Below are 10,868 nucleotides of genomic sequence, written 5' to 3' on the forward strand. Positions count from 1 at the left end.
CTCCCTCTGCTCTCTGCCCCTCCCCACCCCTCACATGCTCTCTCTCTAAATAAATAAATAAATACATAAATACAAATAAAATATCTATAAATATAAATGATATATGACTACATGAATTACCTATTTACGTATTTTTTTTAAAGATTTTATTTATTTATTTGACAGAGAGAGATCACAAGTAGGCAGAGAAGCAGGCAGAGAGAGAGGAGAAGCTCTCCCCACTGAGCAGAGAGCCCGATGCGGGGCTCAATCCCAGGACCTTGGGATCATGACCTGAGCTGAAGGCAGAGGTCTTAACCCACTGAGCCACCCAGGCACCCCTATTTACATATTTTTAATATATATACTTCAAACAAACTTTGTGGGTGTGATTAAAGGGACAGACCATGAGAAGAGAAGATTATCCTGGCTCAGTCAGGTGACCCCACCATGACCACATGACTCCTTAGAAGTGGAGAGACAGCTGTTCTTTTCCAGCTGGGGTCAGAGAGAGAGATTGAGGGCAGAGGTCGTAAGGATGTGATATTGCTGGCTTTGGAGATGGAGGAGAGAGATGCAAGCCAAAGAACGTGGGCAGCGTCTGAACCAGAAAAGGCCAGGGACCAATTTCTCCCCAAGAGCCTCGAGAAGGAACACAGCCAGAAGTCACGCCGAGACTACATGCCCTGCCTCTCCTACCTCATCAGCTTCCTAGCTGTATGGCCCAAGAATGTCACTCCAGCTCTCTGAGTCTCCTTGGCCTCCACTCAGTGGGGGTGATGGCTTATCATGGAGTCAGGAGGCTCCCTCAGCTTTCAGATCCTTGACCCCTGGCTCCTTACGCTCAGGCCAGTCAGTAGGAAGTGGCAGTGCTTCTGCAAAAGGAGTGAATTCAACATTACTTCATCAGACCATGTCCCTTTTCTGCTCAGAACCTTCCAGATGCTCCCCTTCTTACTAACAGAAAACCTAAAGACTTCCCCTGTTCTCAAGGCCCTCCTGACACCATCTGACCCCATTTCCTCTCTGACTGTACGTCCTTCTACTCTTCCCTTTGCTGATTCTGCTCCCATCACTCCAGCGCCCATGCTGTGTCCGGGCACACCAGGCGGCTTCCAGCCTCAGGGCATTTGCACGTGCCGCTTGCTGTGTCTGGAAGCCTCTGGTTTCATATCCATGTGGCTCTCTCCCACAACTCAAATATTACCTTCTCCTTGAGCCTTCCCTCATAACCCAACTTACAATGGCAATAACCCCAACCAAACACTCTCACGCCCTCCTCCACGTTTCTCCGTAGTTAGTTCAGCCTTCTAACATAACACGTACTTCCTTCGTTTGGTTGCTTTGTTTCCTCCCTTGGAACATAGCTCTTGGAAGGATTTTCATGGAGGACATCTGATAGGTAATTGAGAAGTAGGTTTGAATGAATAAATCAGCAGGTACACAACTCTATAATTAGGAAATCATATCTGCAGTGTCTCCACTGAAGACCCATCCTTCTACTTACAAATGGAAAATGAAGCCAAAACAAAGAGTAACCTCCCTGTCAGTGCACAAAGAAAGAGCAGCTATGAGCAAGTCTTTCACCAATCTCGCTGAGCCCAGCCAAGCCCAAAGGAGAAACATGGTCAAGGCTCTTGAGACCCAGCCCTTGTGTCCGGGACAGAGACAGCAGCCTTCCGACTTCCTGGTCTTCCTGGTTTCGGTCAGTCTCTAAAAACTATAAGAACAGTCTGTCTCAGTGTTTCAGTACTTCCGCTTCCAGGCCCAGGAAAGAACAGGAAGTGTGGGGGTGTGTGAAGAGGGAGAGAACAGAAGACCTAAACTCACTACATGTGAAGGGCTGAAAGACTTCCTCTGTGGCCTGTCACAGCACATGGGTCTCCCCGTGTCTTCACCGCAAGCAGAAGCCCAACGCCAAAATACAACCATCGATACTCACTTATCCAACTCAGGGACAATGGGGTGCCCAGCAGAAGACGGACATGGTCCGTGCCCAGGGGAGCTAGCCCTTCACAGCAGTGCACAGTTAGAGGGACAAATATAGTTCACGTTCCACCTGGCCAATATCCACCCTGACCAGGTGACATTTCCAAGAGGTTTCCCAAGTCATGTGGTAGACTCTGAGTACTTGTGTGCCAGGTACTTGTGGCAAGCTCTTGAAACAGGCCAACAGAGACTGTACTCTTGGCCTGCCACCCTTGGACCAGCATAAACCACCTAAAGGAAGGACTGTGTTCACGTCACCTACCGCCATGTCCCAAGCACTCAGCACAGTGTCCCATCCTCTCAACAAATTCTCTTTTCCTAAAATAACCAAATCCTCAGCCTCGCCATCATGACACCCACGCCGTGAGGCTGTGTGACGATAGCATGAAATCAGCTGTTGAAGTCCCTACCCAGTGCCTGGAACGTGACCAGGGTTCATCTCAATGAACCGCCCCATTGGTCAGAGGAGGTCTGGTCAGCTCTGGATGGATTCAGGTCCATCCCTGTATCCCTAATGCTTTGTTCAGTCTGGAATTTTGGACTACGCAGAGGCTTGATGGGTTGACTATCAGCGAGATGCGTTTCTCTGAGCAGAGTCCTGGTTAACTCAAGCCAAAGCTCTGGAAAGGGGAAGAAGGTGCTTCTGTATCCCAGCCTCTGGGGTGCCTCGCAGCAGAACTGAAACACCATGACTCAGCACAGCCCAAGTAGTCCCATTACGCGTGTCCAAGGTCCCTCCCTCTCTGTGGCTGGCCTGCGGTGGGCTCCTGCTTCCACTGTACCTGACAAATGGATTTATCAGAGCAAAGAGGGGCGACTGGAATATCTCTCCAGCCTTTTCTCTGTTAGGTTTCCAAAGTTGGACAGAGAGAAATGCTCAAAGTCCTTTCCCTAACTGTAAATGTTCATGCAAGCCCCAGCGGAGCCTCACTTGAAGTTCACGTTCCCTCCTCCTCAGCAAGTCCAAGTGCCCCCTCTTGGGGGTGAAATGAAGACCAAAGGCCTTTCTAGAAGTGAAATACTGTAGGATTCACGCAAAGCTTAGGAGGTTCGGCAGCGAATCTCCCTGGTGAAGAGATGTGGATCTCACACCTACAGGCTGAACTATGTTTTGGGGGAACCCTATGCTCTCTCTAATACTTCTCTCTGCAATAATAACGTAAAGGAGATCTCTTCCAGAAATAAAAGCAAAGAGCCTTGTTCAGGGCCAAAGGTGTTTTCTAAAGAGGTCTGTGAGCATAAGATATGAACAAGACAGGCAACCTTGTGCACAATAACCATTTCAATAGAAGTGCTTACGGCTATAAGCGGGTTTTCTTCGGCAATCCTGGTGGAAATGGGGAATGTCTCTCAAAGAAACAGAAAATACAATGACTCAAATAATTTCAAGCGGCCATCCCCATCACTGGGTTTAGGCCTGTGTGCTACCTTTTTCTTGTTTTGGACACTTAGCTTCCAGTTAAACACCCCGATCAACAGTAGCAATGTGACGAGGAATGGGTAGTGGGATCTTTTGATTTTTTTTTGGTTATGTTTTTTCAGGACATGCATTGGAGAAGTTTCCTGGATTCTTCAGGAACAGCTCAAAGTACCGGTGTAAAACCTCCCCACGAGGCAGGCAGCACCCTTCGGGCTCCGTCTTCCTCCTGAGCACCTCCTGTGTGTTGCTCCGGGTGTGGGAATGCGGCAGTGAATGAGGGAGGGATCCCTCACCTCGAGGAGCTGGTGCCCTGGAAGAAATTGAGTAAGAGGGCTGGACGTAAGCAACAAAATGCAATAAGCGTGATAAGCAAAGCATGTGAAGAGTGTGAGGCCAGGGAGTGTAGGCCCACTTCCTAGAGGGTAGCATTCAGCCCTCCTCTTACAGGACAACTAGGAACCTACCAGAGAAATGACAGAATGGTAGGCCAGATCCACAGGCCCGGCTTTCTCTGGGCATTGCTTGATTAAGAAAAGCAGCATGAGGGGTGCCTGGGTGGCTCAGTCAGTTGGGCATCTGCCTTCGGCTCAGGTCATGATCCCAGGGTCCTGGGATCAAGTCCCATATCGGGCTCCCTGTTCAGCAGGAAGCCTTCTTCTCCCACTTCCTCTGCTACTTTCTCTGCTCTCTCTCTCTCCCTCTCAAATAAATAAATAAAATCTTTTAAGAAAGGAAGAAAGAAAGAAAGAAAGAAAGAAAGAAAGAAAAGCAGCAATGTTCATAATAGCCAAACTATGGGAAGAGCCCAGATGCCCATCGACAGATGAATGGATAAAGAAGATGTGGTGTATATATATACAATGGAATACTATGCAGCCATCAAAAGAAATGAAATCTTACCATTTGTAATGACGTGGATGGAACTAGAGGGTATTATGCTGAGTGAAATAAGTCAGTCAGAGAAAGACAATTATCGTATGATCTCCCTGATAGGAATTTGAGAGGCAGGGTGGCGGTGGGGAAAGGCAGGGAAAAATGAAACAAGATGGGACCAGGGAGGGAGAAAAACTATAAGAGAATCTTAATCTCAGGAAACAAACTGAGGGTTGCCTGGGGGGTGGGGGGGCTGGGATAGGGTGACTGGGTTATGGGCACTCGAGAGGGTGTGTGATATGGTGAGTGCTGTGCATTGAGTTAAGACTGATGATTCACAGACCTGTACCCCTGGGGAAAATAATACATTATTTGTTAATAAATTTTTTTTAAAAAAGAAAGAAAAGCTGCTTAAAACCCATAGGAGGACTCAGAGCTGCCTTTGAAATGATGCAGTGATACACCTCGTTCTGAGGTCTTTATACGCTACTTCTAAAGCAAGAGATAAATTTTCTCGGTTGTCTCTTAGGTAAGCCTTCCAGTCAGTGACATCCAAGGCCATTGGTGCTACGACTGGATGAGAAGAAAGGTGGGTGTGAACACGGCAAGAGCCTTACGGTATGCAAGGTGACTTCACCCCCTGCCCCCCACCTTAGGTTTAAAATTGAGAAACTCAGAGATGGCCACAGCCCCGGGTCACAGTGTGCAGAAATGGGAAATGTCACTCACCGGTCCTCCCCCAGTATGTGACCAGAATCATCAGCCTATAGATTTAGGAACTAACTGGCTTGGCCATTTTGCACGTAAGCTGTACACACTGGTCCAAAGGAGACCAGTGAGCAACAATTCAATTGAGAGTTCACTGAACCCTCTGGTTTGGGAAGGAAATTGCTGGTAATCAATTGCAGCAAGCACACAGGCTCAGGGCCAGGAAGAGAAAAATCACTTTAATGGGCAAAGCAGATGTTGCTAAATTCATTGCAAAAGTGAGGTGGGCATCGAGCCAGGCCTTGCATGAGAGATGCTGATCTGTTCTCCTGAATGAAGAAAACAGAGACACTTCAAACGGGGTTTTCTACAAGGGAAGCCAGAGGTCTGTGTCCCTGTTAGATTGAATAAAAGAAAACGCACCAGGGTGTTCAGGTCTTCTGTACCATTACAGGACTTCAAGCTGTTAACATCTCATAAGGACTTTAAACAAATCCAGGATACCGGCTAAAAACTGTCTGGGGAGTCTTTATTCGGTTCCAAGGAGACCACTTATTTTGGGGGAGGACCGGCATCTCAGCATCAGACCTATTTCTTCCGTCGGAAAGTTGGCTCCACCATCAAGAGGTTCTATGACCCTGGGCAACATTTTTAATCGCCTTCGGTTTCAGTTTTATCAGCTGTGAAATGGGCCTAATCTCAGGGACACTGTGAGAGCAGGGGTGAGGATTAACAAGAATATCCGTAGAGTGGAGAAGCTCCCTCAAGCAACGGTGTGGTTTCAGAGCCCTGACAAGACCAGAGCCATGAGGATGTGGCAGAGTGGGTTCCCAGTGGATGGGCAAGGCGATGGACACCGAGTTTCAGGTTTGGAATCAGCTCGCTTAGCCACTGCCTCTCCATAATGAATGGCATCACAGGCCCTATTTTGTTTGTATGTTTAGGTGGGTTAAATCTCTCTCGGGCATAAGAGAATTTAGAGAGTGCAGCACAGGCCCTGGGAAGGTCACCAAGTGTCCTAAGAATGTTTACATGAAGTGGCTTCTCATACAAGCCCCCTACAGAAAGAGTCCATTCCAATTTCCCAAATCGGAGATGTTCCTTCCTCACCAAGGGTGAACCAGAGCCCCTCTCGGAGAATCATCACAGCGTCCCCTGGCACCCCCATTTCCACTTGCGCAGACATCCCCCCCCGCCCCGTTTTCAACACTGCCTGAAACCTGTCCTGGAACGAGAGAGATTTACTGTCGAACGTATTCATGGAAACCTGTAACAGCATCCTGCTCGGTTCCGTGGCCCGTCCTCGCAAATGCTCTGAGGTTGGTCTTGCCCTGAATCGTGTGGGTCTCTCCTAAGAGTTTTGTAACTTCCTGCAGTTCAGATACTAATCTTGAACTCGTTAAAAATCTCCAAACCAGACAGCAGAGAAACCAGAAGTCTCCCTCACTTACCCCACTGTGTGACCCTGAGCCGTTTCTCACCCTTCGTAAGCCTTGGTTTCCTCGTGGGTGAGTTGCAGACAATGATAGTGTCTTCCTCCTCGGGCTGGTGTGCAGCTTTATAAGATCTGCAGATCTAGAAACTATAACGTGCTTGGCACCTCCACGTTGCCTGTCCTAAAGCTTCTTCAGCCAGACTACCACACTATACTCATGTCCCCCGAGAGTTCCAAACCTCCAGCCATTTCCATAAAGCGGTCACTCTTCGGAAAGTGATATCCCTCTCAAAGCATGTTTGCAAATTGCCATCAGCTTCAGAATGTTCCTGATAAGTGAGCAAAGCTGTTGAGGGCCTTTGGCAGTGCACTCCTGGGGGCCGATGGGAGAAGGATGTTTACCAGAGCATAAAGGCTAGGTCCCGAGCAGAGAACATTTTGGCCCAGAGAGATCCCACACAAGGCATTTTTGCCAAGCGCAGTCTCCATTCTCGGGTCCTGAAGTCAGCGTTAGAAACTAAACAAACCTTCCCGGGTTCACATGTGTTTACTCTTGGCAAAATGCAACTTCCTGTTCAAAAGGAAAGGGGCCGTAAAGCTTTCTATAGCCTTCTCGGACACAGAGTCTCTCCTCAAAACAACTGATGGGCTCAGCATCAATGAATCCCATGTACACAATGAGAATCTCCCTTCCCCTCCGAGGGTTTGCATTTTCATAGGGAACACACTCGACAAAACCAAAACAAATATTTTTTCAACTGCTGGCCCATGAGAATTGCTCAGGCCATTTCTTCTTCTGAGAGCAAGAACAACAGACATCAGGAGGGAGCCAAGTTACATGTCCTGTGTCAGAGAAGTCACTTCTACACACTTGGGGGTTGAGATTTCTGTTACGCAGAAAGTCACGAAGTTTAAGTTCCCACAGCCGCTCCGACCACATTCCCCAGTGCGAATACAGAACAACTGAGTCTTTCATTCTATGACCGTGTCCCCAGCCACACCCCACATGGTCCTGAATTCCCTTGGATGGTCCCATGCCCTGTGCTCAGCTTTGCAAACAGACTGACAGCCCCTCACCTTTTACAAGGACCCTGGAGAACTTCTTCTGTCTATGTGGGTGGGAAGGGGGCTTTCCGTGATTTTTATGGCAACGAGAAGAGTTAGTATAGACTCTGGGCTTATTTCTAATCCGAGGGCTCTCGATGTTCCTTGGATCTTTAAATCATGAAACATTAAGTTTGTAAAGGACCTTAAAAACCATCTGGTCAACCCCTCGCTGTGAACTATCGCACTTAGCCTAGCGATCTCTGACATGGTACCATGAACAGAGTAAGGGTTCGGGAACAAGCAGGTTAAGAGCTGTACTAAGTCTACAAAATCGGGATTCCTGACTCTGGGTTCTGCCTGATCCCCACAGTGCTAACTCTTGTGTAAGCTCCTTGAGGGCTGCGAGAAAGTGATTTCCGGTTCTTTTTGATTCCCCTGGGCTAGGCATTGGACTTTGCAAGCTCCCAATACAAATATTTTGAATGAGTAAAAGAATACATGAAAGCAGTTACACGGATGGGCTCAATGCAGAGGGTCGCCCCGGCTTATAATGGTTCGATTTAGGGTTCTGGGACTTTATGATGGTGGGAAGGCAATATGCATTCGGTAGAAATCACCCTTTGAATTTCGAATTTTAATCTGTTCCGGAGCTACCCAGACAATGCAATGTGATCCTCTCCCGGGACGCCGGGCAACAGCCTCAAGGCAGCCCCCCCATCACAAGGTTAGCAACCTGCATGCTTCCCACCAATCTGAGCCCCCACACACGTCCTGTTTCTCACCTCAGCACAGAGCTCCGTCGATCACATGGGAAAGTCAGCACTTGGTTATCAAATGGACTCTGTGTCAGACCCTCTAGCCCACTTGCAGGCAGCGTGAGTGTTCTGAGCACCGTGAAGGCTGGCTTAGTTGAGCTGGGAGGTTCAGCGGGTTAGTGCATTAAATGCAATTCAATGTTTAATATTATCAACTTGCAATGCGCTTATCAGGACGTTGCCCCCTCGTGAGTCAACAAAGATCTATAAATATCATTTTTTTATCTTATCTTACTTCATTTTTTGTTTTTAAGATCTTTCTTTTTAAGATCTTATTTATATATTTGTCCGAGAAGGAGAGGGAGGGCAGCAGCAGGCACAGGGAGAAGCGGGCTCCCCACTGAGCAGGGAGCCTGATGAGGGACCCGATCCCAGGACCCTGGGATCATGACCTGAGCTGCAGGCAGATGCTTAAGCCACTGAGTCACCCAGGCACCCCTATTTTATTTCATCTTAAGTAAGCTTTATGCCCAACATGGGGGTTGAGTTCTCAACCCTGAGATCAAGAGTCGTGTGTTCTTCTGACTGAACCTGCCAGGCTCCCGGTAAATCTCATTCTTGAGTGATTTCAATAGCATCCGGCCTGAAAAGGAAAATGCATTCCTTCTCTAGGACTCTGGATTTAAGACGTGGATGTGTGCGTAGTCCATACACGCCTTTGACCCTTCCCTTTCAGAGTCCTTCTGGACAATTACAAACTGAGAAAGGCAGTGAGGACAGGAGGTTTTCCCGCCCCCGCCCCACCACGTCCCACAAACCAAGGCTACCCAAGTCTATCACTGACTCACACCTTTAATGAAAATGGCTTTAACCTACCTACCCATCTCATCGGCAGCCTCCCTACCGGGGGAACCTCTCCCAGTTTTTGGACTCCATGAGATCTTTCGTTAGTTCCTGCTCATGGGCATATGCTGTGATCTCGGTGTGAAAACTGCCAAGCCATCAGTGTGATTGCCATGACCACCGCCTTCACCCAAACCAGCAACCCCCACGGCCATTTCCATTGAAAACCAACATCACCACCACCACCACCAGCACGGGCCATCCACAACCTCCACCACCCCGGGGCCTGCCACCTCACCAGTCCCCCTTTAACCCTGAAGAAAAAAGAAATTCTTCCTCACTTAGGAGCCAGCTCAAACAGAACTTCCTCAGTCTTTCCAGAATCTGGAGCTAAGCCCCTCTCCGAGCTCCAGGGGCTGATTGTTCTCCGAGATGTGACTACGTCTAGCACACAGCATTTCAGTTTACTCGACTGCGTATCTTTTCTAGCAGCTCATATCCTCTGCCGGACCCTGAACCCTGACTGAGAGGAAATATTTAGGGAGAGTCTGAACACGGATTGCAGAGCAACAAGGGTCAAGAGGAAGGAAACGTGGCGGGACTGTGGCCCAGAGAGCGGAGTGGGGATTCATCTGCCCAAGCAAAGACCAGAGCACTTCAAGGCTTACAGACCTCATCCCTCAGCAAAGCCTCGGTATGACTGCTTTTATAGCCTGCCTCTTCCATCTGTCTGGGTTTCTCACTTTCATTCAACTATTCATTGAACAAAATCATAAGGTTCCTGTTCAGGGGCGACTGGCTTTCTCCATTGGTGAAGCATGTGACTCTTGATCTCTGGTTTGTGGGTTTGAGCCCTACATTGGGTGTCAAGATTACTTAAAAATTAAAAATAAATAGGGGCAAAAAAATAAAAATAAAAATTAGGGACGCCTGGGTGGCTCCTGGGTCATGATCTCAGGGTCCTGGGAACGAGCCCCAGGGCTCCCGGTTCAGAGGTGAATCTGTGTCTCTCTCTCCCTCTGGCCTACCCCCCGTGCTCTCTTTCTCTTTCATATAAATAAATTAAATCCTTTAAAAAATTAAAAACAATAAATAAAACTTAAAAAAAAATAAAAATAAAGCCCCCATTCAGTACCAAGATGGCAGGTACTTTGGGGAGATAAGCAATTCGACCGCTCTCACACAGGACTAGAACAGGGTAGGGATGGGATTCATGGGAAGCCTCCAGAAGGAAGTGAGGTTCAGACTGATATCTGACGGCTGGGTAAGGGCTAGTCAGGTAAGGAGAGAAGAGAAGAGTTCATGATGTAGAAACAGATCTTTTTGGAACACACTAAGCTGATTACCATCCAGCCACCCGAGATTTCCATCCTCACCATCTGGAATGCTGTGCTTTATGTGGATCTCTACGTGGATGGCTTCTCTTCACTTGGGCTTTATCTGGGATGTCACTTCCATAGACAGACCTTCCATAAAAACCCCATATGAAAGATCCCCTTTCCAAACACTCACTAGTGTTCCCAAACATGAACATGGGTGGGAATCATGGGGAGTATGAGGGGGACGTTGTTAAAATGCGGGATCTGATTCAGGGGTCTCCTGAGATTCTGCGTTTTAACAAGGTCATTGCCAAGGGTATGCCGACACCACGATGCCGTTGACCCAGGCACCATGCGCTGTAGCCCTAGCTGCAACACAGCCTCACGACTGGTCTTCCTTCAACACTCTTCTTTTTTTTTTTTTTTTAAGATTGTATTTATTTATTTGACAGAGAGAGATCACAAGCAGGCAGAGAGGCAGGCAGAGAGAGAGGAGGAAG

The sequence above is a fragment of the Neovison vison genome, chromosome 2 (assembly GCF_020171115.1).
Source record: "Neovison vison isolate M4711 chromosome 2, ASM_NN_V1, whole genome shotgun sequence".
Taxonomy (NCBI): domain Eukaryota; kingdom Metazoa; phylum Chordata; class Mammalia; order Carnivora; family Mustelidae; genus Neogale; species Neogale vison.